The sequence below is a fragment of the Anopheles darlingi genome, chromosome 2, assembly GCF_943734745.1.
Source record: "Anopheles darlingi chromosome 2, idAnoDarlMG_H_01, whole genome shotgun sequence".
NCBI classification, from domain to species: Eukaryota; Metazoa; Arthropoda; class Insecta; order Diptera; family Culicidae; genus Anopheles; species Anopheles darlingi.
The window spans coordinates 23,226,903-23,254,402 of NC_064874.1; the positions used below are offsets into that span (position 1 = coordinate 23,226,903).

A 27,500-nucleotide genomic window follows, 5' to 3' on the forward strand; every position below is an offset into this window, starting at 1 on the left:
CCATTTCTTCCGTCACCTGCCTGGCCTCTGGAGTAAGGCCAATGTCACTCGAGCGTGGCACGTTCGTTTGCGTAACGCCGTAAGATTGTGTGCAGCAATTTATTACACGAGAGCACGAAGGCGAGCGAAAGTACCCCAACGGAAAGGTACGAGCGTTGCAGATTAAACGCAATTTTGCGAGCAAGCAAAATGGCCAGCCAGGAAGTGGAGCTGGCCAAGACGCCATGTCTCCCCACCATGGACGTGTCCTCCCCCATCCATTGGCAAGATCTTGGTGGAATGGTTTGTCAATTTATTAGTTTTGTTTTTCTATGTGCCTCTTGATAGAAAATTATGATTAGTTTGAAGGATGATGAATTGTAAATATTATTATTGTACCGTCTAGCGGGTCCCAATAGAAGAACGTGCTCATTACAGACAGTACGCTTCGACACGAGGCTGCTAAAGTGCGATGCAAAAGATGTTTACCCGGACTAATAGGGAAAACATCTTGCCAGCATCTTGCCACTTCCCGTGAAGCTCCGCAGTTAGTGAGCACTTCCCCTACTATCGCTTGGTTTTCGTTAGCTTTTAGCTAGGGAAGGGTTTAATCCAATATATGGGCAGGGCACGATCTTAAGAATCTCTTGAAAATTGACGAGAATTTAGAACTTTCCAATTGATGTCCTCTGGACAATTTATAGAAATCGTGGTAAATCAACTTAAATCGACCTTTCCTGACGCAAAAGACAGGTTGTCAGTGGACTCTGGCTCGCCCAGGACGCTTCAGTTCATCATGTTGACACCTATCCTGTTCCCGTTAATGTCACCAATCATGCTTAGCACCTGCCTTGGCAATGACCAGTCCACTCCAGCTCGCCGTCTCTCTCTCTCTCACCTTCTCGGTCAAACGCTTGCAGCAGTTTTGTTTGGCAACTTGTTACATACAGGAAAACATGGACATGGAGCCAAAAACAATTACGACGACAACGATAGCAACCGAGGGCGAGACAGCATTTTATGAGTTTTGTACATCGTGCGCACGAGTTTTGTCCATCCGGTGGTAGTACAGTCCAGTCTCGGTGTCCTGATTCCACACCAAGGTCCATTCGCACCGAGATAACCCCACGGAACACACTTCCCGTGCGGTGATGATGACGCGCGCGAGACTGTAAAGCTTAAAGCCGGTTGATGCTGCTGCTGCTGCTGCTACAGACTCTGACGGCTGATGCTGACAGGCTAACCGAACGGATTGTCGTCCATCGCGTCCGTTGGCTTCGGTTCGTCGGTCGGGCATCAGCTATCCGGGGGCATCATCAACGCACGGGTCAGACATCAATCCATCCATGGTCAATCCGTGATTCCAATTTCGCGATGCAACTATGATGCAACCGCAATCCTGCCATCATGGCCTACTACTGGCACTGCACTGCGCTGCGCTGCACTGTTCTCGCAATTATTTCAGCTCATTTATTTACAATTAGCTTATCTGCTGTTGCCTCCGCTGCTGGCAACACCACCACCACTATCAGCGAGCACAAACATTATCGGAACGGCACAAATCGGTGCATCGTGGTGCATCATGGTGCATCCAGCAGAATGGGTGAATGGTTTATGAATCAATGCGTTTCGAAGCGACACAGCGAGTGACAGAGACAGTGAAGAGTGCTGTCGGTGTCACTCTCCTGTTCCTGTACGTCCTAGTTAGTCGCAACACCTTCCACTGCACTGATGATGATGGTAGACAGCAGTTGGATAGAGCGAGAACACACACACACACACACACAGCCACACGAACATGTCTTCCACTTTTCATTAGCATAAAGGCACGAGCAGGAGGTGAGGAGGTCCTGCCATTCGCAATCCATCCGTAGCCGGATTGTCACTGCAGTTGTTGCAGTTGTTCCGGTCCTTCCTATGGACGCTCCTTCGCCAGGACATTCATGATTGAGAACTCAAATGGTTGTCAGCGTTGCATACGAGACCATTGTCATCGGTCACTCAGTCAATGGAATAGGGGGCCCGAGCCCCCGAGGGAAGGTACGGGAGGTACGGGATACTGGCATTGACATTCGGAAAATGCTCCACACTAGACCGGGCCACTCATTAATGCTCCAACGCGTACGCGTATAGGTCGAGGAAAAGGAAGCTGGATCTCTGGCTGGCCCGGGTGGCCAGGGAAAAAGGAAAAACAACCGCAACATGCGCATAGGCCTCGCCCGCCGGGTTTAAAGCCGAAGCGAGATTTGCACAAAGATTGCATTGTCTGGCACACTGGTGTCACTGGGTGTGTGCTTCTGCTGCAGATCCTCCCGGGGCTCCTCGCGCTGGTGCCAATCGGTCATTACATTAATCTTCTCCGGGACCGGGCAGTTGCCTCGTGGCAGTTGGTAGGTTCGTCTGCGCTTCAGTTACGATTGTTATGGCCACCGTACACGAGACCAATACAGAGACAGCGAGAAAGAGTTGGTTGAGTTGTGTTGGCGCCTGTTGTCGTCGTCGGCCATCGTCGTCGTCGTCGTCGTTGGGGTGGACACTCTCTGACATTAGGATGCTCCATTAGGGTGCAATGAAGCGGCGCCTGTTGAGTAGGGCGAAACAAAAGGGTGGGAACAGGGCGCAAAAGACACCAATGCAAAAGGTGCATTAAAGCCGGTCGCCGCTCCTTGCTTCCTGGTGGAGGTGCGGTGCAGTGCGTAGCGAAAGGATTCGCCGGGTGACGGAGGGGGTGCAGATGAGGACTGCACTTCCTGGTGTCACAGCCTGATGACACGACGGCACAGATGGTGTGCGCGTGGACCGCGTCGTGAAGTTAATGGAGCATACAAAAGCATCGCAACATCGCATTATGCTCAACGCCTTTAGGAGCACACTTTAATGGTTTGATGAGACGCACTTTCACAAACTGTGCAGTGTATACAACCTACGACAAACTAATGTTTATTTTATGGAAAAAGTGCGCCAGAGTTCATGATTGTCCAAGAAGGTATCATATCTAGGATCATGTAAGGTCATTGTGAAAGGTAAAGTATCTCCAAACAGTAGAAGGACACCGTCCACGTCATTACATATTCAACACGCACACACAAACACACGGATTGGCTGCTCTTCTCAAGTCAAGGTAGAGTCCTCAGTTGTCAAAGGATGATAGTGAAACTACTGGATCAACGGATCCGACATCATCATCATCGAACGAGTGTCCTTTGGTGTCCTGAGAGGGGTTGGAACCCATCTGATTTACATACAAACAGCACTATCAACCCTGCGGTGGTGATAGTCGATATTTCTCGTCCTAGGCTTACTTGGATTCGCTTTGGATTCGCCAGGAGTAACTCACCCCCTGGATTGGACGCTTCGACGAACTTCCTCCAGTAGATCTAGTGCTCCGTTGCCGTTCCGTTCAGGGCTGGCTTATCGAGCCACACAGGACGAGCGGAGAGTGGATTCTATTTTTCCAAACTCTTCACTTTTCGACGACGTAAACAACGTGACGTGTTCCGTGACGGTTTGAGGTAGGATAAACATTCGCTTCTTCGTTCCTCGGCCGTGCTCGTGATACTCGAACTCACTCGTTAGCTTACCGGTTAGCTCCGTTACGTGGCAACGTGTGATCAATGCTACCAGCCAGTCGCCGACCACCGATTACCCCGTTTCGATCTCGCACACCTCGAGGTGCTCCGTTGTCGTAGTACAGAGAAGAGCACTGGCGACAGGCGCAAGAGGCTCACAAGTCGCTAATTAAATGAGCTGTCAGCCCTGTGGCCATACCGTCAGTATCGTGCTCCACACATCCACGCCGCGGTATGACCTAAATGGCTCTTCCATTCCATCAGAGATGCTGCGAGGGTATTTCAACGTTTTCAGTTCGGCCCACCGCCTACGAAACGGCGTCTAGGCGCACGTACGCGCCGCGACTCAAGCGCCGCCATTAATCCAATTTCCTACCCAAAGAGACGAAGTGTTGGCGGCGGCGACGTCACTCGATCGCGGCTCCCGGCATCAGCGCCTGACGGTGGCATCGTCGTCGTCGTCGTTAGCATCATCATCTTCAAGTAATTCAATTTATGAAGCTGCATCGTACCGGTGATGACGCCAGTCGCGATGGACACTATAGGAGAGGGAGTGGAGTGCTGCTCGGACCACACCACACGGCCACTCGGCGTGTGTGTGGAGTGAGCCGTTTGCTAGTGGCAGACATTAAAGAGGCTCCGAGAGGTCTTTATTGATGCATTGCTCCCCATTTGTCACGGTGACCGTGGCCAGGTTCGGGTCCGGGGATGGAAATAAGATATTCCAGCGATAGCAGAGCGTCATCATCACCGTCGCCGTACGACCGTCAGGGCTAGGCTTGCTGGCTAGACGAAAGGAGGGAAGGCAGCAACAGCAGCTAATCAAACAACTGACAGAAAGATTCACGTTTGTTGGGGTTTCCAAGGGGTTGTTTAACCGATGGTCGCGCTTCCAGGAATCGACACCTTCCAATTTGGTTCATTTCGGTTTTCCTAGAAACCTCAAGACACGCTTCGCATGCGCTGGAAGTGGAAAGAAGAATGTAGAACGACACGTTCTGCTGATAAGAACCCGAAGAACCCGGTTCTCACGATCTGTGGCATCCATTTCTTCCGCCAAAGTGATCAGCCGTAGCTTCGAATTCGAGTTTTGTTGGGAGAGTAGAAGAACGCTCGACTAAAAGAAGCATCATCAACGGTTTGGTTCATCATCAAAGCATCATCAACGGTAGTTTCATTAATTGCTTTTATGATTAAAACATAAAATAACGAATTTTTATGTTCCCTTTGAATTATTCACGTAACGGTCAAAGTAGCAGTAGGATCGGATCTCCAGTCTGACTTTTTGTTCACGTTTAATCCCTTACTTCGGACCCATGTCCAGTCCGTAATCCTCGCATGGACATGGAATCGACCGTCACCGGGCATCAGGTCAAGCAAAGCTGTGAACTTCATCCCCTACATTAGTCCTCGGTGAGGCGGGGGCCTGGGACCCACCCTGGACTGGGTGGAGGAGAGAAAATCTTCTTCAAAGTTTTCCATCCGGCCCCAGGAATCCTTGTCGTAAAGTTGTTTACTTAACAACTAGACCGAAATCTTTAATCTCCATCCCCTACCCCCCTTTTTACTTCGTCACACTCCTTTCCCATCGTACTGGACGGTCCTGTGGCCATCGGTCACACAGACCGTCCAGCGCTCGGAACATCTTTATCTCTAGAACCTCAGAGAACTCTCATCGGTTTGCGGAGAAGGATGTTTTTTATACGCCGCAAGGAGTCTCTCGCAGTCCTGTCTGTTGGTTTTTTGGAGTTCGTTCGGGAAAAACTTGGCCAAAAGAATGTTCACTCCACCACCGTCAAGTCCCTGGACGTTGGTCGTTGGATCAACAAGTTCTCGACGGCTGCTGGTAATTTACACAACGCAACTCGGGCTTAAGAGAGCGACATTTCGCCATCTCGGAGGAAGTGTTAAATACACGTCCTCTGGGGAAGGTGTTGCGGAATAGTTTGTACAACAAATGCCGGCACGCCGTACACAGGAAGGGGAGGAAATTGATGCCAAACTATTTCTGTATACAACACGCTTTCCTCATTTGCTTGACCGCCACGCTTTGTTGACAGAAGAAAGCATAATTTAATGCAGGAATATAAGAGAAAATGTCGCCTTTTCTTTGGATATTTTGAATGTAGTATCTTCGACGTTCTGAGAGTGAATAAAATGTAATACCTTTTTGTTAGTCAAACGGTAGCTATAATTTTATTGAGTTAAAGTGTTATATTTTATCCTACTAATGCACTAGTAACAAACTTTAACATAGCAAAGATCCGTAGAATTGGACATCCAAGACCTCGAATCGAAAGGAGAATACCCAGGTCGAACGAAGGTCCGAATGAAGCAAAAAGGCAAGTCCGCAGTTCCATCGCCTAGAACGCAGCACACGATCCGCGAGTCTGAACTGCGCTAAAAGAGCAAAAGAGTGAAGCCTAAACCGGACCGGACCCTGGATGTGGAGAACTGGTTTTGTCGTTTGCCTTGATCTTGAATTTTATTTTATTTCGTTTTTAATGGCCGTTCGAAGCCACGAAGGGGATTCCGGGAGAAGTGGGTGCACCGTTTGCCGGTAGATTATTGCGAAAGATTATGGGTCTTTCGTGGCTTTGGAACAGTCAGTTCGCCTGGAATGGTGAACGAAAGCTGGAAAGTGGCATTACGTGAGCAGCTCGAGCGGTGTTTAGAATCGAAGCGAGAGAGGGAAAGACACAACGAGTTACAGTGAATGTGTGTCACAGTGTCGTGGCCACGACGGAACCGATCGCCAGGAGCAGTTGAATGTTGTGAGTGCGTGTGTGTGTGTCTCTCTTGCTGCAATGCTGTCTCTATGCTATTCCCGTTTAAAGCTGCCTCCGTTTAGCCATTTAATGGTGGCGCATTATCGATGCGGAAAAACGGCGGCAACTCCAACAAAAAAAAAAACGAGAAGAGAAGAGGGAAAAAATGTGGAAAATGCTTCACGAAATAATTGGAAAAACATCCGCGCCCGTGAAAAACGGCCAGAACAAACTATCATACCAATCATAACAGTTCCGCTCGCTGTTCATCTCACCAAAGCCCCCTCTGAGGGGGATGGAGTAGGAGTGGTGGATGGCATCCGTTTTCGATGCTACACACATACGCACACGCAGCCGGACGCACGCAGTAAAGGGTTGGTGCATAAAATGCAGCATAAAATATGGCGAAAAATTAATAACTGCATTTTTAAGCCTATTTTTCGATTCCGATCCCAGGAAAAACCAACCCCATTCCCCCTATTTGGCGGCTATTAAAAAATAATAAAAACCGCGCGGGCTCCAAAATAGCAGCCCCATTCCATCCATCCATCCATCCAGCGGCATAGTTTTGGAATTTTGTTTTGTGTGCCCACTGATCCCATTGATTGGCACACAACAACATACAACAGCGACAGCAGCAGCACCAGGAGCACCAGGAGCTGGAAGGAACAAAAGGAAGGCCAGCGGAATGAAGGACAGGATGCGGAAAAAAGGGGTGGACAGCCAAAATGCGATGCTGCACTATTGCGATGCATTCACGCACAACGAACGTTCACATTCCATCGAACTTTTCAACATCCGAACCCCCGATTGAGGGACAAGGAACGTGGAAGGCATGCAGAGGTGGAGCGGAATAGGATATAATGGTCCCGGTCCCGGCGATTGCATCGATCCTTCGCTCATCGCCATCATGCCCATGGTTGGTATGTTGTTTGTGCGCGCTAGCGACGAGCAAAATGGTAAACAAAAACATAAAACATAATACTGAGAATAGGGCTGGAACAAGAACAAGGGGAGGGAGAGCGGGTCCCGGACACCATTGCATCCGGGTCGCAGACACAACGATCCGGGCCACGGCTGCAAGATGAAAAGCCATCATCCAGGATGCAGTTTTACAACGAAAAACGAAGCTCCAAAGCTCCATCGATAAACTGATGGACTGATGAAGCAAAAACATGTTTCTGTGTTTCTGTAGGGTGTGTTTGTGTTAATGTTAATAAAGCAGTGTGTGTGTGTGCTCACTCCAGGACTAACCAGCTTCATCAGCTGGTCAGAACGATACGATCTATATCGATCGATCCAGCAACGAAGAGGAATTAGGGATCTGCATTTCTTGTCGAATCGAAACGGAGAGCCGAGTTATCATCAGCGCACCAGTCGAGCCAACAGATAAGTAGTCCCTGCCCTATTGTTCGCCACTCCCGTCCTTGCGTCCTAGTGGGTGGTCTGTGCATTTTTGTTTTGCGAAGAGAAAATCATCAGAAGAAGAAAAAAAACCCAACTGGAACCAGGGAGCTCGTAGCGTCGCAGCGTCGAATCTGGAATGCAAAATGAGGCGGGCGGTGGATGGCACACAAAATGGAAAATTGTTTTCCCAACAATGAGCCGGTGGAAAACAAAAGGTTTTCCCCGTCCCACTAAGCCCGCTGCATGTTCTCCGTCCGTCACGGCGTCCGTATTGTGGGGTATTGTTTTCCACTAAACGCGGACCTTGATGGTTGGCGGGAGGACAACAAACGCAAAGAAGAAGCGGCGGATTCCTTGTACACCCCAACATGTCCAGGGGATCAGTCAGCGTAGAGCGTACACACACACACACACCCATGTAAAGCCCTTTGTAGGCTGTAAATACCCGGCGTAAATCCCATTCAAATTATGCTCTTGAATCCACGCGCTTGGTGCTGCTGGGTGCCATTTTTCTTTCTTCTTTCGGTTGTCCATTATTTACGCCAAGAGAGGGAGAGCTCCTGCTGTGCACCGGGACACCGGGCGGCTGCTGCTGCAGACAGGGCAGGATCCCGCATTTTCTTCGGACCATGCGGGGATCCTTGGCTCAGCTCTTGACGCAACTTTTGGTCGGCGCCTACTTTAACTTTTCCACTTTTTGATCTAACGCGGAGCGTCGCGCCAAGAGGAGCAGCAAAATTCGGAGGTTGCTTAGATGCTGCTGCTGCCGCTAGTGCTGTGTTGTGGAGGACCAAACTTTGGCTTCAAGTTTGTTGGCTTAAGAAGGCGGCTGCTGGTCAAGGACCAGAAGGAATTTTTCTTTTCACGAGCTCCGTTGGGCCTGGAACTTTGTGAAGTGGCACGGGTTTGCGCAAAATTTTCCTCCCTCTGGACCAAGACCTTTTTTTTCTTTCTCTTCAATGTGCCGCGTGGTCGCCGCTAATCAAACTTCCCGGACCAGCTTCCGCATTCCGCTTTATTGCGCTTCGGTGAATGGGTTGACATGATGGCGGTCGAGTGAGGCGAAGCTCAATAACAAAGATACTCAACCAGAGAGGGAGAGACAGAGCGAGAGATTGAGACTAAAACTAATTAAAAACTTTAAAAATTATTATATTTACTTGGTAAAGCGTTTAAGTGTCGCTATCAGCCGCGCCAGGACGCGAACCAGATACGGGATGCTGGATGCTGTTTGCAGAGAGCGCATTTCTGAACGATTCTCACTCGCTGCTCCACACAAATGCCAAAGGGTCGAGCACTCCCGGGGACGGGAGGTTGGCAGGTCGGAAGTAAATCCATTACCGAGGCAGACAATCGAATAGACAACACCAACCAGCCAGCCAACCAGCCAGCTCGCAGGGTGATGCACATCATTCATCATTTTCCACTTCTCCTCCTGGGCGGACTAGGACGCCATGTCGCGCTACGGCCGGAAGCGTGCCTTTTCCGCTTTTCCGCTAGAGGAAAAAAAAAAGAACTTTCCAGCATCCAGCACCCACTTTTCCCACTTTTCTTTTCTTCCGAAAAGATGGCCGGCGTCTCACGCACTCGGGGCACGCGTCCAATCACACACACACATACACCGCCCAGTTCCCGGGGGTTTCGGGCCTACGAAGAATGCGGCGAACGTCTTCCCCAGCGTCTCGATGGATCCTTTTTAAGGATTTTTTCTCCATTTTAATGGGATTTTGTGCCTCTGCGAAGAGGTTTGGGGTAAGTCGAAGGCAAGTGCTGTTGAAGTGCTCCTCCTCCTCCTCTTGCTGCTGCTGCTGCTAGTCGGCTCCCATATGAGAGTGAGCGCTGGAGTGAAAAATTTTCTTCCTCCAGGACATACCGAGGAAGGCAGAGAAACTTACTCGCAGACATACATTGATGGAGGGCCGGATGGGCTTTCACTGCGAGCATTACATTGAAATTGCAAATATCTTTAATGTTGGCCTTCTGGAGTCTGGAACAGTACACACGTCCACTGTTCTCGTCTTGGTAAAAAAATAGAGGAAAAGAAAAAAGATAATATCACTATTCAAGGGAATTATTGGAAGAACACTCTCGTGGACAGGTTCTTCTTCGTTTCTCGTTGCGCTATTGCTTAATACGTCGAAGTACAACCATCAACAATTCAACTAAAGACGTCTTTTCCCGTCTAGTAACCGATGCAGAAGCTGCACCAAATACGTGTCCAACGCTTACACCTAAGTTCAGGTCGCGTCTACGCGTGTTGTTTGCTCACGAACGGTTCATAATTTACTTACAGACGACGCTGATTCGGCCAAAAGTTTGATCCCAGCACGCACGCGACCTCTACAGTCCCGGACCGTCAACCTCAACATCTACAAGACCTAACCCCGCCGCTGTACAGGCAATAGATGGCTCCTCTGGGAATCTGGAAGGGGATGGGGCCCTATTCTTTGCTCCCTAAAATGTTCTGCATCACCGAGCTTGCACCAGAGGGCTGGATGTTGGATTCCAGCTGAAGAAACAGCTACACAGGGATTTGCTGAATCCCGGAGAAGAACGAAGTAATCCTTTGGCGCTTTTTTTTTTGTACAATACTCCCCGCGAGCTGGATTCGAGCGGCTTCGACCACACATACCAGACCGGTACAGAGGGCCAGGGGAAGGGGTCTTGTGTTGGAGTTTTACTCCCAGTGCAACCGGCATTGTGTCCGTAAATAGCCACGACGGTTTCCATGCGGGCTCCATGCTCCGGTAGATCGGTCGTCGCAATCGCTGGAATCCGCCGGCGGTCGAGAAGGTATAATGCTGCAGCTTTTTTGTCGCAAAATTCTTTCACATTCGCCATCATTCCAGTGGCCAAAGTGCACACGTACCTGCAGTTTTGTCGTTGTCGCTGTTGTTGTCGTGCGACGACGACGACAGCAATTGTTCTTTCTTCAGTTGACTGGTTCCACGTTCCGTTTATAGTTTCTGTTTACAGAACTTACAGTTTCTTCCAAGAAAAGTACCCGCACGTAGACTCCAAGTACAAGGATAAGCTCTCAAATATCAACACAACCAGTGTTGGCACTTCACTTGAAACTTTCACAGGAAGCGCCCACATGTCAAGGGATAAATCGAGAGATCCACAAATGAGATCCAACCAACTAACGTTCAACGCTACGCTTCTTTGAGACATTATTTGACAAGTTCAACATCATATTTCCTCCAGGTAGGCTGCTCCTTCCGGCAATCGCTGTCATCGCCATTAGTGGCCATGGCGCAAGTTGCCGCCTCCAAACCATTACACTTCCGTAAACGAAATTATCGTAACGTTCCAGGTGCGGCCCGTGGCGTTGCTCCAGCTTCCACCAACATTCCACTGCCACTGCCACTCGGCGAAACCTAATTTATTCAAAGTTTCAGTGTGCCAACGAGTGTCGCGCCAAACGTCGGCCGATGATGCACTTGCCGCTGGGTGGCTGATGCTGGTGCTCCACTCCGGTGTCGCCTGTTTTCCGCTATTTCCCCATTGGCAAATTGAGTCTATTTGTCAATTTGCCAAATTAAGTCACGGCCAAAGTGGATCGTTCGTCGTTAATTTCAGTAATTTCGGGCTCTCCGGCCTCCCGGAAAACCTAGCCAGTAGCAACAGAAGAAGCAAAAAAACAGCATCTGCTTTCGAGATCTGCGTTCATACGCGTTCCTTCGTTTGCGGAGGAAAACTTTTGCGAAAATGTTTTTCCACTCTTGTGCCATTCAAATTCTGTGCCAAGCGAGAAGAAGGAAAAAAATGCGCCAATGCGACGCACACGACCGTAAAGATGGCCCAAGACGGTGCTGCCTGAGTCTGGCCTGAGTCTGATCGTCTCGTCTGGTGCTCGTCTGGTGCTCCAGCAGCGCGTATCTTGGTGCTACCATTCCTACCTGTTCCCGGCCAGGCAAAGAGAGGATAAATCTCAACATTTGCTTCTCCTGCCTCTCCTCCTTATACACCTGTTGGAATTGTGGCAAAGGAGCGAAGGAATGGGATTCGTAATTTGCTATTCATTTGTACGATTAACGTATGAAAGCAGCGGCTCGATGGATAGAAGTGGCACTGTTGAAGTAAACAGCACACCGCACACCGGCACCAAAGGAACGTTCGCCGTGACATAGGCACGTAATGGGAATGTAATTTTTCATTATCATAAAACGCACACCACGACAGGACGACGACGAGGCGTCTCAACGTCGAGAAGATGAAGAATCGTTCTCCATCCGAGAGACACGCGTAACGTTCGTAACCATCCAGCCAGACAATGATTTGCGACTTCCAGCAGCAGCAGCAGCATCAGCATCAGTGCCAGTGAGCATACACACACAGACGCATACGGTGTATGCGCGCCCGCGCGTCATGCTGTCGAAAATGGTTTAATCTGTTAATTTGATAATTGCTCCCATGTTGTTGCTCGTTGCTCGTCCTACACTCGTGGTCGCTCCACGTTCGATGCCAAGGTGTACGACGAGTTTGAAAGTGGAATCACCTGTGCAAACAGACGCTACATACACACACAGACAGACACCTGACGCGTCGAGTGCTTCATGGGAAATGGCGAATCAATGATGCGCCCCGGACCACCACCCTTGTTGGCGCTGGAAGGCGCTTCATTTGGAATCTGCCAAACGAACGTCAAATGTGAAGTGCTTGCTTGTAACCTAATCACAGTCGTATCCCTCCATGGAGGGGGAGAGCAAACCCTTGGCTGGGGGGACCTTTCCAGCAGACAGCTTGCCGATGCCGATAATAATAACAATCATATGCCTTCTTCTCCCGGAACACCTTGTCTACGGTGCGAGATGCGCTGCAACCATTACGATTATGCGCCTGGAGCCTCGAGTTCCCGGGGATCCTAGCGACAATCTGGAACCCCCAAAGGGATTGACGTGCATGATGCATGCATGCTGCATTTTGCCAAACGTGCCATTTGCCCGGAGATGCGAAAGATGATTCCTCCTCTCGAGGAGAGCGCCATGTTGTGCTGTTCAGCACAAATGTAACATCGAATGCGTAATGTGTCACCTTTTGCATAGGTCCGCCCCCCGGGGGCTTCGAGTGGCTTCCGAGCAGATCGAGAGGAGCGTTTGTTTATTTGCTCAACGGGGTAGGATGCAACAACCCCCCGCCCTAAGGGTAATGCTCGAAGGCGCAACAAGCCGGTCGCAATGGACGGTCGTTGATGTTAGTTTGCTCTTCACCATCATCATCATGATAGCGCGGCTTATGATTTGTAAACGTTCTAGTTAGTGCCACATTGTTGCACTGCTCCTCCGTCCTTCATTTCCGTGAGTCGACCGTGATTGTGATGCCCGGAACTCGACAATGGACTAACTGTTTGTAGTGCACCCCGCGTGTGTTCCCGTGCAATCGGTGTTAAGCTGCAAAAACATCAACAAACACGGATGCTAGTCAGCGGCAACTCAGTTTTGTTCATTTTATTAACATATTTACTGTTTGCTGAAATTAATTAAATTGAATTTTTCTTTTCAGCAAGGACTTCAACGACACCACCACATTCAATTGTCAGAGTGTGTGTGTGTGTGTGTGTCCTTCTGCAGCCTCTCGTTATGCAATCGGATCCTTTCATCGGCCATCGACGGCCAGAGTGTGGTGTAATTAAATGAGATGAAAATGAAATGATTGCCAGCCCACTCATACCATCGCGAGGGACATCCTCGGGACATCCAACAGGTGTGATTGCACTGTGTCCTCACCTGTCCACTATACCAGGTACAACGAGCTTATCAACGAGCCGCGATGCCCATCGAGAGCATTTGTGCTATTAATGATTTCTGATTCACTGCAGCATTACCGGATGGTTATGTTTCCCTCCTCCCAAATGAGGAGGGCAGGCCACCGCGGTGACCGGTTTTGTAGCCATTCCCACAGAGAGTCACACACACACACACACACACGGCATCAGTAGTATGTCCACCATTGCTGCACCGATAATGAGTGACTGGTAGCATGACAAGCTGTCCGAGCGTTGTCCGCGGTCCACGGTTCGCTCGGAACTGAGATTTACACAATCGAGGGAACAGCAGAGGAGGAGCGGTGAAGTCAGGTGGGACAACATAAACAGCACCAGCAGCAACAGCAGCAGCATGAGTGGAGCATGAGTGGACGAAATGCGACAGGTAATTTGTTTGGCCACATATCACTCGATAATTAGTATGTAAATGCATTCTCACGCATCCTCCACACACACGCACACACACACGCACACACACACGGGTGTGTGTGATGAGCATCGTTATGCTTGTGTTCCATTGTTTTCCCAGGTTGGTTAAATGGGGAAGAGGGTTGCCCAGTGCAGTAGTCCGTCGAGGGATGTTGCAGAAGCCACTCGTAATGCAAGCAAAGGGCATTCGCACAGGTAGAATCAGAGACCGGCGCTCTCTCTCTCTCTTTCACTCCCTGTCTCTCTCTATCTGGTTCTGGGTTTTCATCACCGTGGCACGTCGCCACACGGTTGATACCAGGCATCCGTCATAAATACCTATCAAAGGTAAACAATAAACAATGTAATAATGGTAATCGGTTTATTGGGATGCTTGGCTTGGCCGAAGAGGAGGCATCTCTGGCGTCGTAACCGGGACTCTACTGCCGGCTACTGGAACTGTCGGTGGTTGACAGAGAGATTGCGAGACAACCAGGCATTTTTCCAGTGAATTATAGACCTCCGTCGTCGTCGTCGTCTCCCTCGCCCCCGGGGATGGTGATAAATGATGTGAAGGGTGGTGGACATTAACATGACTCATGCTTGAACAGAACGCACAACGGCTCCTTGGCTCCGCGCAAAACGCAACAAAAGAGACGACGACGACGACGACGACGAGTTGGCGTTTCTGGCGCCGGATGAAATGCGCCGACAGTAGCCAGAACAATGCACTGCACGCATTTTACCGACAACAAAACGCCTGTCTACGAAAATGGCTGGGCCTTATCAACACTAATCAAACGATTGGCGCAGTGAAAACCAAACGAATACGAGTGGTCGTCATTTTCTTTTCTATTGACGAATTAGAATCCCCTCCCCGGCCTACTGATTGACATTAGGCCAAATGTCACAAAACCCCGAAATGTCTTTATGACATCTTGATGGCCATCTTTGATGTTTCCGTTTTCTACTCTCTCTCTCCCCCTTTTCTGTTGCAACTTTCATTGGACTTATTCACACGCCACTTGCCACACACACACAGACACACACAAACACATGGACACACGCTTCGTGCTATTGTTTCTTGGACCCTCCCGGTTTGACGTCAATGGGAATTGGTTTTTCGGCATTCGGGATGGGATTTCAATAAACTCATAAAGCAAATCGTGCCACGCCGTAATGAGGGGGTGTCCGAGAGCCTTTACTTTTCCGGGAGGGGGGGGGGGGGGGAACAAGTCTTGTACTTTCATCTTTAGATTGGCTGACGAGCGAAAAAGATTGGCTGACGTGCCGTTTTGGCTCTTTCTATTGCCATTATCATGCCCCAGCTCTCTGGACGCTGGAAGACGACGTTACATCTGGAATGTGTTGATTGAAATCGCCTGCACTGGGGCTGAGCTGGTCAGTCCCGACTTCTCCCGGCCAGGTCTTATAAATAAAGACACTCACGCGGCTTGGTAAAAGCGATTATATGGCTCAGACGACGCATCCTCCATCCGTGAGTCAGTGAGTCAGTGACGTGGTGCACAGAATTCCAAAATGGTATCACCGAAGACCGAAGACCGAAGCCTGTATTCCAACACAACACGACAAGTCCCCTCTCCTTAGCTAGTGGCTCTTCAATCAGTTCGATTCCACGTTCGAAACGTGCACGGAATCGTTGGTTCCTTTGTGCTTTTCTTCCCTTTATCTGTTAGTTACCGTGTGGGAGAAAAGTGTCTTGGAACAAATGCGATCAGCAGCAGAGCAGTCAGTGGAGATGGAGTTGATGTGTTGATCATGATGGCGTTCGATGGGCACTGAACTTTAAGCCGCATTATTGGTGCATTAAAGCCTGAAGCCGCGTGTGCAGTAGTGAGAATAATCTTATTTATTTTCACATTCACGGTGTCTTCGGCGAACCAATGATATCATGACGTTGCCATATTTGTTATCGAGGATAGCAATTTTTTCCCGGATCCAGATTGTTGTATTCCCGGAGAAAAATTGCACTATTTCAGTACCGACGTTGCTCCAACGATGGATTTATTTTTGGAAAACACATTTCCCCGCGTACTGTCCTATCCGGAGATCCAGAGTTTCTGCAAACTACAGTATATGGTCTTTGCAGTATAAAATCGCTCGTATGTCAATGTTTTCCCATTATTTCCCGGCCACTCGCACCGCCTTTTACGTACGAAACGAAAGACATACTAAAGGCAATGAGCCACGATTGTTGTCTGGCGTAAGGTGTTCGTCGTGGCCATAGTAGTAGTGTATGTTGCCAAAAAACCAACACGACGGATGTGGATGGGACGCGTTTTTGCGTCGGTGTTGATTGTTCTATTGCCGGCGGAAGCACTGACATACACACAGAGAGAGACACACAGACACACACGAGAGAAAGACATGCTCCTCATGGTCAGAAGCAACGACCAAAGGCAGAGGAAGCCGCACGTCGTGGCCCTAAAAATAGAGTTCCCGCACCAGTTACACCAAGCTGTCTGTCGGCGAAGACGTCTTGTCGCAACCGCCACCTTTTGACCTCGCGTCAAGAACCGCAACGCCTGGCAGGCGGCCGCGTTTGCCGCTCTTTCTGTTCCGCGTTAATCCAAGCCCCGCGATGGTGTGACGATGAAATGCACTCGCAATCGCACATACCATGCCTGTTCGCACCGCCATGTGATGGCATGTGATGGCCGTATCGAATTGCACTCAAGCCGGATTTCGGTGCACCGAGTTTGGTGATCTTGACGACGGAACAAGATTTTCGAAGGATGATTCATTGTGTCTTACCACCAACGAGACGCGCTCACTAGCCGCACAGATACATCGATACAAAAGAGACCCACTAAACCACTTGCTAACTACTGTTGGCCATTTCAAACGGAGCAGCAGCTTATCAGCAACAGCATCATATGTTGTGGTTGTGTGTTGTGAAACATTGGAATTGAAATTTATTCAACAAAAGCCTTCACCCTCTTTTTTATTTTTTCGTTCGCTTTTCGCTATTATCAGTTCGCTTACTGCTGGCGTGCTGCAATGTTTAGCCAACGAAAATTTGTTTCCCAAAAAAAAGGCATCCGACCACGTCACGTTCCACATCCAGCATCGGTCCGATCCATCCTTTGAAGGTTTCACTTTTCCCAATAACACCAATACGGTGGAGCGGAGAGAGAGGAGAGACAGAGAGAGATGCTACCACCGAACGCACTCCCCCCCCACCTCCCCCCCAAAAGGCAATCGATTTTCGATTCCCGCCAACATCAAAGAAAACATCATGCAATTGAATTTTCACGATGGCTCCGGGTTCACCGAGCATCCGGTTCGCTTCACAAATTTCCCCCAGCAACGTTTGAAGCCCTCGGGTTCCTGTTTTCTAAACAACTCGTTTTGCTCGACGGTTGCTTGGTTCTGGCCGCCGCGCCGCGATTACCTCTTGTTCTATATGTGTTTTTTTTTTTTCGTTTTTCGTTCCGTCGAAATCCAAAACGCGTGAAACGACATGGCGGTCGCCCACACCAAGGGAGGTGGCCATCGCGCACTCCGTGCAGAAGAAAATGACGTTCTCGAGCTCGAATTTCGGCCACTACTGGTCTTGCCTTGCTGCCTTCGGTTCTTCGGCCAAAGCGAGAGCAATTATGGTCAAATGGTAAACGAAAGTAGTAGTCAAATGAGCGAGAAAATTGAGGAAAACCTTCCCGATGGCTGATTGACTGGCGTGAAGTGACGAGCCGGTGACACGTTGGTGACGAGTGAAAAGATGAAGAGCACGGCAAGGGTGTGTGATGGCCAGTTCGAGTTGGTGTGAAAATGGTCTCACGAGAAGGTGACTAGAAACTCGAGTAACTCCATGAAGGAGGAACAAGAGGAAGCATTTTTATACCATTCTAGACCATTAGAGCAACATAATTTACGAATGTTAGGCAATGGTTCCAGCATACAGCACAATTCGATCTGCTGGAAACTCTCCTCCGAAAGATGAACGGTCCCGAGAATGCTCATCTCGTTTGCGAGGAATAGCGGACCACCCATTAATTATCGCCTTTCGGTTTGCCATTTCAGCAACCTGAAACCGATATGCATCAGCAGCGCATCGTGCAGTGGGTCTTCAATTTCAACGATCCTCTTGCCGGACCACCTCGCGGTCCACAAATGGTCGCGTGACGCAAGGCTTTCCGGGCTGGATTGTTGTGTCTTTTAAAGGCAATCGTCGCATTATTGCGAAAACGAAGGGGTTGCAGCAGTACCAATAAGTGCGAGTGCAGTGAACAATTCCCGGCAGCGTCCTTCTGGAAGAGTGGATTTTAATTAATGCATTATTGCAATTGTAGCGCCCCCTCCCCCCCCCCCCCAGACACGCACGTGCGCGAGGAATTTGATTTCTCCTTGCCGGATTACGAGACGAGCCTTAGATACCTGAATCTCTCGTCCGGATTGGAATCTAATCCTGAATTCTAGTCGAAAAATCGGCAAAACTGTTGTGTTGTTGGTTGGAAAGCTGGATTGTTTAATTTGTTTAAAACACATTTTCACTCGTACTTTTTTCTGCTCTTCACGAGTTCACCAACACGAACACCAACTACTTGGTCTCTGCATCACCGAGCGTGGCCTGCCGTTGGCAAGGTCGAATGGTTGATGACATCCACATCGATTACTTCGTGAAGCATCGTCGGTCGGTTTGGGACAAAAACAAACATGCCGGTGAAGGGACAAGAGTGGAAAAGGCAGGGAATAAAGGGCAGGGTTTTTCCTCCATCCTCCAGTTGTCTGTTGAGTGAGGGAGGGGTCCCATCCTTTGCAGGACGAAGAGCAGAATGCGATGGCGACAGCGGGGAAACCGGACCAAATTGGAGCTGATTGAAGCACAAACGGTTCCGCGACCCCCGCGAGTACGATCGCAGCAAGATGAGAACGACGAAAGCTTCGAGAACAGAGCGCAGAACCGCTTTTTTGCTGCGGCAAAAAGTGCAGCAAAACGGACACTCCAATCGGCGTCGATGTTGTCGTCGTCGAGTGCCGCCGCCGCCGCCGCCGGTACCAAGAGATAAGAATAAAACGATATCAAACGTGCTGAGCATAGGAGAGCGGATAGGAAGGAATGAAAAAAGAACGAGAGAGCATAGCAGGAACCTAGCCGGAATCGGAATTGCCGACGACTTTAATGAAGGCAGACGAACGACGCGAATTGTGGCGAAAGTGTTGTTGCAGAAGTGAATGAAGATTGAAGGACCACGCGCTCGGTGTACTTGGCTCTGGGGGTTTTTGCTTTCAACGCGATGTATCCAAGTGTCCACTGCAGTTACAACAGCACGTTATGGGGACTTCTATTCCATGTTACCAAATAGATCCAAAGCGTAAGCAATCGGAGGGAAGATGATGAGCCGAAAAACCGATCGCAGCAGCATAATGTTGAGTTCTCGTACATAGATGGAGCACACCAAGAACTCCCAGACGACGCACACATACAGCTCCAATCGGGGGGTTTACGGACGCACAAACACAGCGTCGTCGTCGTGGGTGAATCACTTACACCGTTACTAGGTGAGAACGAATAAGAGGAAGCAAACAAAGAGGAGAAAAAGAAGGAGTAGAAGCAGCAGAAGAAGCAGCACGAACGCAATCAAGTAACGTGATTCGCACGACGACGACGACGCGAAACCGGTTTCTGCGCCTCCCGTGATTCCTCGCGAATGCTGGTCGCGATGCGAAGCGAAATCGAAAATCCCGCAAACTCCACGTGGAGTACCAGCCGATGGCCGACTGCGACGACGACGATGACGGCGGCGACGGCGACGTGATGAGCAGCCCTTCGTCGTCGTCGTCGTCGCCGTCGTGGCCACGGTCGCGGAAATCGGAATCGGCCCCCCCATTCCGTGGCCACCTTCTCTGGCTCTCTTTCTTTCTCTTTCGCTCGCTGGGCCGTTTGTTGAGAAACGATTTTCCATTTCCCCTTTCCATTCCTTTGCCCTGTTCCTTGCTGGAATATTTTTTCTCTATTTCTTTTCTCTCTCTCGCTCAAGGGTGTATTTGTGCGCTCCATCTCTCTCTATGTGTCTCTCTCTTGCACTCAGCATCAGCAACTTCTTCCATCCAAGCAGACCGCGCCAGGTTTGTGCGCTTTGCGTTACAGCAGCTTGGAGCATGGAGCATACGAGAAGGGGGAGGGGGGAGCATGTGGCAACCGAAGAAAGAGCGTGGCCTCGGAGTGCCGCAGGCCATCTTTCCAACACATATCCCCCTCCCTTGGTTCGGGATCGAGCGTGCGCCGCGCATTTTCGCGCTCATCAGACGACGACCTCGAACCCCACGATGATCATGATGATGATGACGATGCTGCCCATGATGGTAGTGGCTGGGTAGTCGAAATGACGAGGGCGGGGAGGGGGTTTATAGTATCGCGAATTCGCGAAAGAGACGCGAACGAGCGCGCGCGCAGCTCAACATTTAAGCCTTCGCGTGACCTTCACGATCTTTGCGAGCAGCTCGCGATCCTCGAACCTTTTTACGATCGTCAGCGAGAGAGAGAGAGAGAGAGGCCGAGCGACGGACAGAGGGCAGGGGTAGTGGACGTCATCCCCCTTTTCGCTCCGGTGACAATTCGATGCGGCTCCACCGTCGGGCCGTGCTGTCCGTTGGCCGTGGAAAATTGGAAATCAAACATGGTCCCCGCTGGTGCCAGTGATCAACGAAGCATCGATTCCCGGAATACAGAGAATCACGAGGAAGAGAATTTTCCAAAGTGAATAACTGAACCACAAACTCGCACAGCATCAAACGCTTATCGATTTTCCATCCAAATTCATCCCGAAAAAAAGAAGAAAATACAACGAGCCAAAAACCGGGTAGCAGCAGAAGCACGTCCGGGACACTCACACACACACACACAGACTCTCTCTCTCTCTCTTTCTCTCTCTCTCTCTCTCTCTCTCTCTCTCTCGCTCTCTCTCTCTCTCTCTCTCTCTCTCTCTCTCTCTTTCTCTCTGGTAGTGGTGATATTGCGAAATGCGTGGCGTTGGTGGAGGTGTAAATTATGCAAATGACATATCGTAAATCTACAAGCGATGCTGCCACCCACTCACCCACCCAGTATCACCGCCCTTAAGCACTGCACACGCTCAACACCAGCGAATCATCATCAGCAAGTCCAGAGTCCGCGCCGGTAAATGGAAATCCGGGATCCGTTCCGGGACCTCGCGGTACTGGACGCCCACCCACTGTGCAACCGAGCCTGCACCAACTACCACTGCTGGTGGTGGTGGTGGTGGTGGGATTTGCAGAGAGATAAGAGCATTCGATTCGTGGATTTCACCTCTGGCCACCTCCACGCCACCTTGATGGCCGCGCTGGCTCGGTGGTGGGTCCAAACCAGTATCGTGACGATCGAAATGACGTCTCGGCATGTCCGTGTGTGTGTGTCTGTGTGTGTGTGTGTCTCTCTGAGACCTCTCCCAACGGGGCTGATCGGATTAATTTCTTGGCGTGGATTAGATTTCTTGGTCTCCTTGGAGTCCCCAGTCGGCATGGCCATAGCCATGCTCTGACAATCCAAACACCCGGAGCACAGCGAGCACACCATTGTAATGCTCGTTAGCTCGAGCTGATAATCCGGTACGCACACCCCTTCTCATCCCCTCTCTTCCCCCCCCCCCCCCCCCCCCCTGCGAGAAGGTGTTTTGATAGCCGACCCCTTCCAAAAAAGGTTGATGAAGGTTCTTCCAGGGGTCCTTCACTTCTTAAGTAAGTTGTCAGCTTTATTCCATTATTTGGTCTTCATCTTTTTTTTCCTCCCCCCTCCCCCAGGTGATTGATAAGATTATTGGTAGTGGAGGTTGGTTGTCAAAACGTGCTCTCGGACTTGACAACAATTTGAATGGCCACGGGAACAAGTTCTGAGGTTCGCGTGGAGTCGGAGCCCGAGAACCCGCGAACAATCATTCTGTAATTAGCCGCGATAAATCATCGTTCATTCACAAAACCCCATCGATCCTCGGGAGGAGCAACGGTGGTCAGTCAGTGACGGTATCGGGAATGAGCTTTTTTTGTTGTTGAATAAATTACATTGATTTATAAGCCGTAGAACCCGGAGCGTTCCCGGAGTCAGCGGGAAACGAGTTTTCTAAATGGACGACCTGAGGAGAAGCAGGAGTAGGAAGACTTTGCATCGCAGAGGAGTCTCCGGTGGACAAGAAACGAGCAGTAGCATAAATCTTGCTCCACGAAAACGAGCGACCAGAGAGTGTCCTCTGACACTCCCGGGATACCTTCCAGAAGTGCCTAGGAAGGAGGAGACGACTTGACTCTTGTTCGCTCGCAGAAGTCTGGAGCGCGGCCACGGATCTCGATAACGGTGCTTCCCCGGCCGAAAGTGCTCCTCAAGGGTGATCGTTCTGACACATGGCCCCCAGGGTCTATAATCAACCTGCTGACTTATCACGCTACCGTATTTCGGTGGAACCGTTTTTTGATGGCCGCAACCGGCGTCCGGTTAAAATTGATTCCTCAGAAGTTCGCATCGCTCGTCAGCTCCAGAAGAAGAAGTTCGACGTCTAATTGCTTCCACGATAAGGTCCCCGAATCACCTTCTCCGTTCGCCGTTTCCATGCCTCAGATGATGGCGAGATGATGCCTGGCGCTGCTCCAAAAATCATCCACAGTTGAAGTCGATCTCGGGCCTCGCCGAATCGCCTTAGTTATCGATAATTTTCCGACGTTCCGCTTCAAGCGGCCAACGGTCCCGAAGGTTCTTGATCGTGCTCGCTCTCGAGCACGCGGATACTCTGATTTGCAGTTCTTTGGTCTGGCTGGTGATGGTGCTGCTGCTGCTATCGCTCTATCATTAGCCTGTCACATAGTTCGACTCGATCGGAATCGGCCGGAATTTCGCTCTCCCTCTACACGCGCCATTGATCGATCGATGGCCGTGCCGTGGAATCGGCAGAACAAATAGTCCTGGTTCTCGTGTTGTGAGCGGTCTCTCTCGGTCTCTCTCTCTCTCTGTGCCTTTGGTTGATGATAATCGTGCAGGTTGAACATAGTAATTTCGAGCAAATCAACCCACCACCGAAGGGAGGTTCCTTAAATCCAAGAAGTTGAAAATCATGGCCTTCATGGCCATGGCGAGCGTTCTTGTTTTGATTGATACGAAAATTGGTACCATTGGCAGCCGGCGTCAAAGGTCCGGTCTCTCGGTCTGGGCATCCTTCACCTCCTCCGAGGAATTAACTGGCGATTTCGAACATTCGAAGATGCTTGATGCTGGTACGGGCGTTTGTAGTGTCCAGGAGTGGTTCTCCAGGGAACTAGGCGTACCGTTTGTTGTGTCGACGCGACACAACAGCGCCATCTGCCGGGGCAGCAAGTGTTTAATTACAGCTTCTGTCGATGGACAAGTGGTTGTGGTCGCGCTGCACCGCTCCGGACAATCTATTTCCGTTGATACGCTCACTGCTGCTGCTGCTACTGATGGTCGTAATCGAGTTACCAATCTCTCTTGCTGCGGTCCCCAGAAGCGCAAACCCCCACTCCACTGGCTGGCCCTTACCCTCTGCAATCAACGACGGATGACTTCATTGATCTTCAACCTGACCCTTGGCGTCCGTCGGCGAGTTATCGCGGGCGCGCGCACACGTACTCACCACTTCCCACGGGCTATCGCCGGCCGGACAGACGATGTGGTAAGAAGATTCTGCGAACTACCAACAGCAGCAGCAGGAGCAAGGCGGTGGATCCGCCCCATGCTGACGTTGATTTATCGTTCCATTGAGACTCGCTCGCGGACTCCCGGGCCACCACTCCACGGACCCAACCCTTCTTTAACCGAGCATCGCTTTTCGGGGATGCTGCAAGTTCCGCCTCGCAACGTTGAGCGTTGAGCGTGAAGATGAACCAAACATTAATGTCACCGAAAATCGAGATGAAAAAAATCGCGTGGCCGTGCACACACACACACACGTACACACATATGAATTTCGTTTGCACTTCCTCCGGAGCGAAGAAGAAGAAGAATAAGAAACGGGGGAGCCGAAAAGAACACATTCTTCACAGGTTTTTAAGACCACGGACCGAACGAAGAACGGAACCGGAATGATGCGACGGTTCAAGGGCGAGGAGAAGGAGGAGCTGGAGATACCTTTTGTTTGGTGTGGAGACACAAATCTGACACATCGGATCGGCGCAACAATGACACAATCAAGTCACGTTGCAGCTGATCGTGCATTTGTGAGTGTGTAGTTGTATTTTTCACGCATAACGGACCATAAATTCATCCCGAATGATGAATGAAGTTCGCGAGGAGCAGCACAGTTCTTGGCAGAATGATAGTCTCCAATCCGCGAGAATATTGTCCACAAAAAAGGCGAAAAAAAAATTTCCTGTGACTGTGAAACAATGCGACCATAAAGGCTGGCCGGTTTTATGGTGGGACACTACATTATGTAGTAAATGTTTATGGAAGACACTTCTCTGGAGTGGAGTCGCAGATTTCGGGGACCTGTGTCCCCCAAATATCCCCAAAAACAATCCGACGCATCAAACACGATCGAAGTGTGCGTGTTCGAAGTGCGTTTGACAGCTGCTGTACGTTGGGTTGCCGCCGCCGGTTGCTGCGTTTTGTTTTGCATACCCAACCGACAGTAGCCCGATCACTCGTTCGACATTTCAACGCCCGGTCGTCCCGGTTAAATGACGCAGAGAACGGCGTTTGATTTTGATGTTCTCGATACGATAGCTTGGTCCGTGTTGAAGAGTGGAGGAGGTGGGGACTTCAAAGATAACAACAACGCGACTTGGTGCGACCGCCCGGCCGGTGGTCTCGTCATCGAGATCGGTAGCACGCGGACAATGTTGTGGTTGAAGTGATGAATGCCCGGTTGCTATCGTTTACAGACGCTGCTGCTAGTGGTGGTGCTGGTGGTGGTGGTGATGGTGATATCGCTAATTCTCTGATGAGCACTAATCGCTGATAACGGGGTTCGCAGTGTGGAGACACCGTCAGCGCCTCGCATGCCGCACGCCGCTCATCATCATCATCATCATCATCATCCGCAGCAGCAGCAACCGCCTTTCGTTAGTAGCGCGTCACACACACACGAATACGAATGTCAACCGAATGTGGTGCGTCGCGGTCTCAGCGGTCTACTCGCCGGCGGTCCTCCACTCCACTGTCCCTTCCCTTCCTGCTCTTGTGAGCTGTCATGCGAGCGGTGCCCGTCTATCGGCGCACTTTGATTAATCGCTGTTTGCCTTTTCGATCTATCACTGTCGTGCGCGTGGTCAACCCTTCGCATGGTCAACCCGAAACCAACACAGTTCTCTCGCTCTCGTTCTATCTCTCTCTCTTGCTCTCTCTCTCGCCCGTTATTTGGCGGACGACACGCGTACGGCCTCGTGACGGCGACGCCGCTTTGGTCCACAGAATATGCGCAGGCGCATGTTAATCCGGTGGCCGGTGACGATAGAGGCGGCCGGGGACACTCCAAGGAAACATGAGCTCTTTTGAGGGAGAGGCCCCCCCTCGCACCTCACCCTGCTTATCATCCAAATAAGAGCAAGTGAAGCAGAATAGACCTCGAAGGGAAGAAAACGAATGCGTAACATGCTCTTGAGGGACTTTACTGCCAAGTCGCCCCCCTCCCTCATCAGACACGGCCACTGCGTCCGTGAGGCATCGTATCTGGGGTACGCAACGATCGATCGTGGTCAATCGTCGGCTTGTTGCTGTTGTGTTTGTCTCTCACCTCCCTTCAAGAGGCTCGTTGGTCTAGGGGTATGATTCTCGCTTCGGGTGCGAGAGGTCCCGGGTTCAAATCCCGGACGAGCCCTCAGTTGCGAATTGGAGGCGGACGCCTTTTTTTTTGTACAGGGGACTCCCTTCTTCTTTTTGTTGAGCGTATTTTTGGTGCCCCCTTCCCACTCCTTCAAGGACCCCATTTAATGCTGAGCAGCATTTCAGTTCCTGGTTCCAGTGATGGTAGGGCGATGGTGAAGCTCTCTTTCTTTAGCTCAACCAACCCCTCGTAAACGGCACTTGGCGAAAACGTGTGGGGCTGATGGAGCAAAAGTGTTTCTGCAAAGGAGGCGTGGCTTCCACAGAGAGCCCCCCGGCGGAACTCCTCTAGTGGCCCCCCTTCGAGTGTTCCGGAAACATGAACGAACGGACGAATCAACGGAATGAGCTTTCCACGGCCACGTTCTACACGCTCTTCAACTTCAAACTTCCCTTCCGTGAGCGCTTCTTCTTCTTCCTCTTCCTCTGGAAGTCGCCTGCTGCTCTTCTACCAGAACGTTTCTACTTAAAGCTCGGCATCCACATTCATGCAGGTCGTCATGCACGGAGCTGGAATCCATGTCGGAGGCGAAATCGGAAAGTGAGTGGCTAGGATCTGGACGGATCCGAGATTTTCGAGCTCGACCGAAAATTTATGCTTGCATGAAGGCGATAGGCCACGCCCCTCGGTTTAATTTGGCAAGCAACACTGCCAAAGTGTTGCCAAACTTCAGCCAGGTCGAAATGAAACACAAACTTACTTTGTCTACTACAAAATTGATTACAAATCCCGGAAAGAGAGCGAAAAATATTTTTAGAAAGAGTTTATTCAACTCTACAAGGAGTGCTGCGAGGTTTAGAAAGTAAAAAGTTCCAGGTGTAGTTTATAACTCTCAAATTGAATGCGCCTTGAAATTGAAGTAGGCTTTGAGCTTGGATTGATCCTAACGTTAGTTGAGCAACGGCGGACGTGGGATGAGCTTCGTGCATGACGACCTGCATGAATGTGGATGCCAGGCTTAAAAGTCATGCGACTACAACCCGTGCGGCCAATAGAAAACCAGTCGGCGATGGCCGTCGAGCCGTCGGTAAAAGGACATTTTCTTTATCTCGCCGGTTGTCGGTTGGTTGCGTTTGAAATGTGTGCGTTTTTTCATTTTATTTTATTTTCAAAGTTAATGTGACGTGCTACTTGGTATGACTGCAACCGAAGGTGAATGCGATGCTCATCCTATGCTTTGACGATTTGGCAGTTTGGGTTTTTGCGAAATCGCTTAATAATTGCCACTTTCCTCCGCACAACAGGGCCAAGGTACTTTGCTGTCTTTCGCTCTCACTTACTCTCCTTACAAATTGCCTCGTTTCAACAGTCAATTAGCCCGAAACTCGATCCCGCGATACGACTGATGCGAAGATGCAATTGTGCTTATCAAGGCAACGTCGGTAATTACTGTTTTCTCACGCAAACGAAACACACAAGGACCGACCGAGGAGACTCGCCAGAGCCCTTGTTTTTAGGACCAAACGCAACGGCCTGCACCGAAACCGAAAACTAGGGAAAAGGAAATGATTAATGGTGGTGCGGGTAATAATGATGATCGCGAGTAAATGAAGAAGCGCCAGGGTTATGTTGAGACCGGGAGTGTTTGGGCGCGCGCGCGTTCGCAATGCATCATCATTATGATAAAGCGTTATTTCATTAACCAAACACATATATTTCGACGTTTTCGGTCCAGTTTATTGCAGGTCATTGTTTGGTGCGCAGCATCACAGCAACCATTGTGCACTTGGATCGTGGACTACTTCACGCGACGCATGTTACAATTTTGGTTCCGAGAACGGAGCGTCTTGGAGAA

The 27,500-nt window shown here is 50.3% G+C and overlaps 1 protein-coding gene and 1 non-coding gene across 2 annotated transcripts in view; both read left to right on the forward strand.

Annotated features, from left to right (window-relative positions):
- The window catches only part of LOC125950219 (uncharacterized), a 486,985-nt gene that overhangs the window by 284,949 nt on the left and 174,536 nt on the right, over positions 1–27,500 (forward strand). The window lies entirely within an intron of this gene.
- Positions 25,628–25,699, forward strand: Trnap-cgg (transfer RNA proline (anticodon CGG)). The gene has a single exon. It is a non-coding gene; the product is annotated as a tRNA-Pro (tRNA).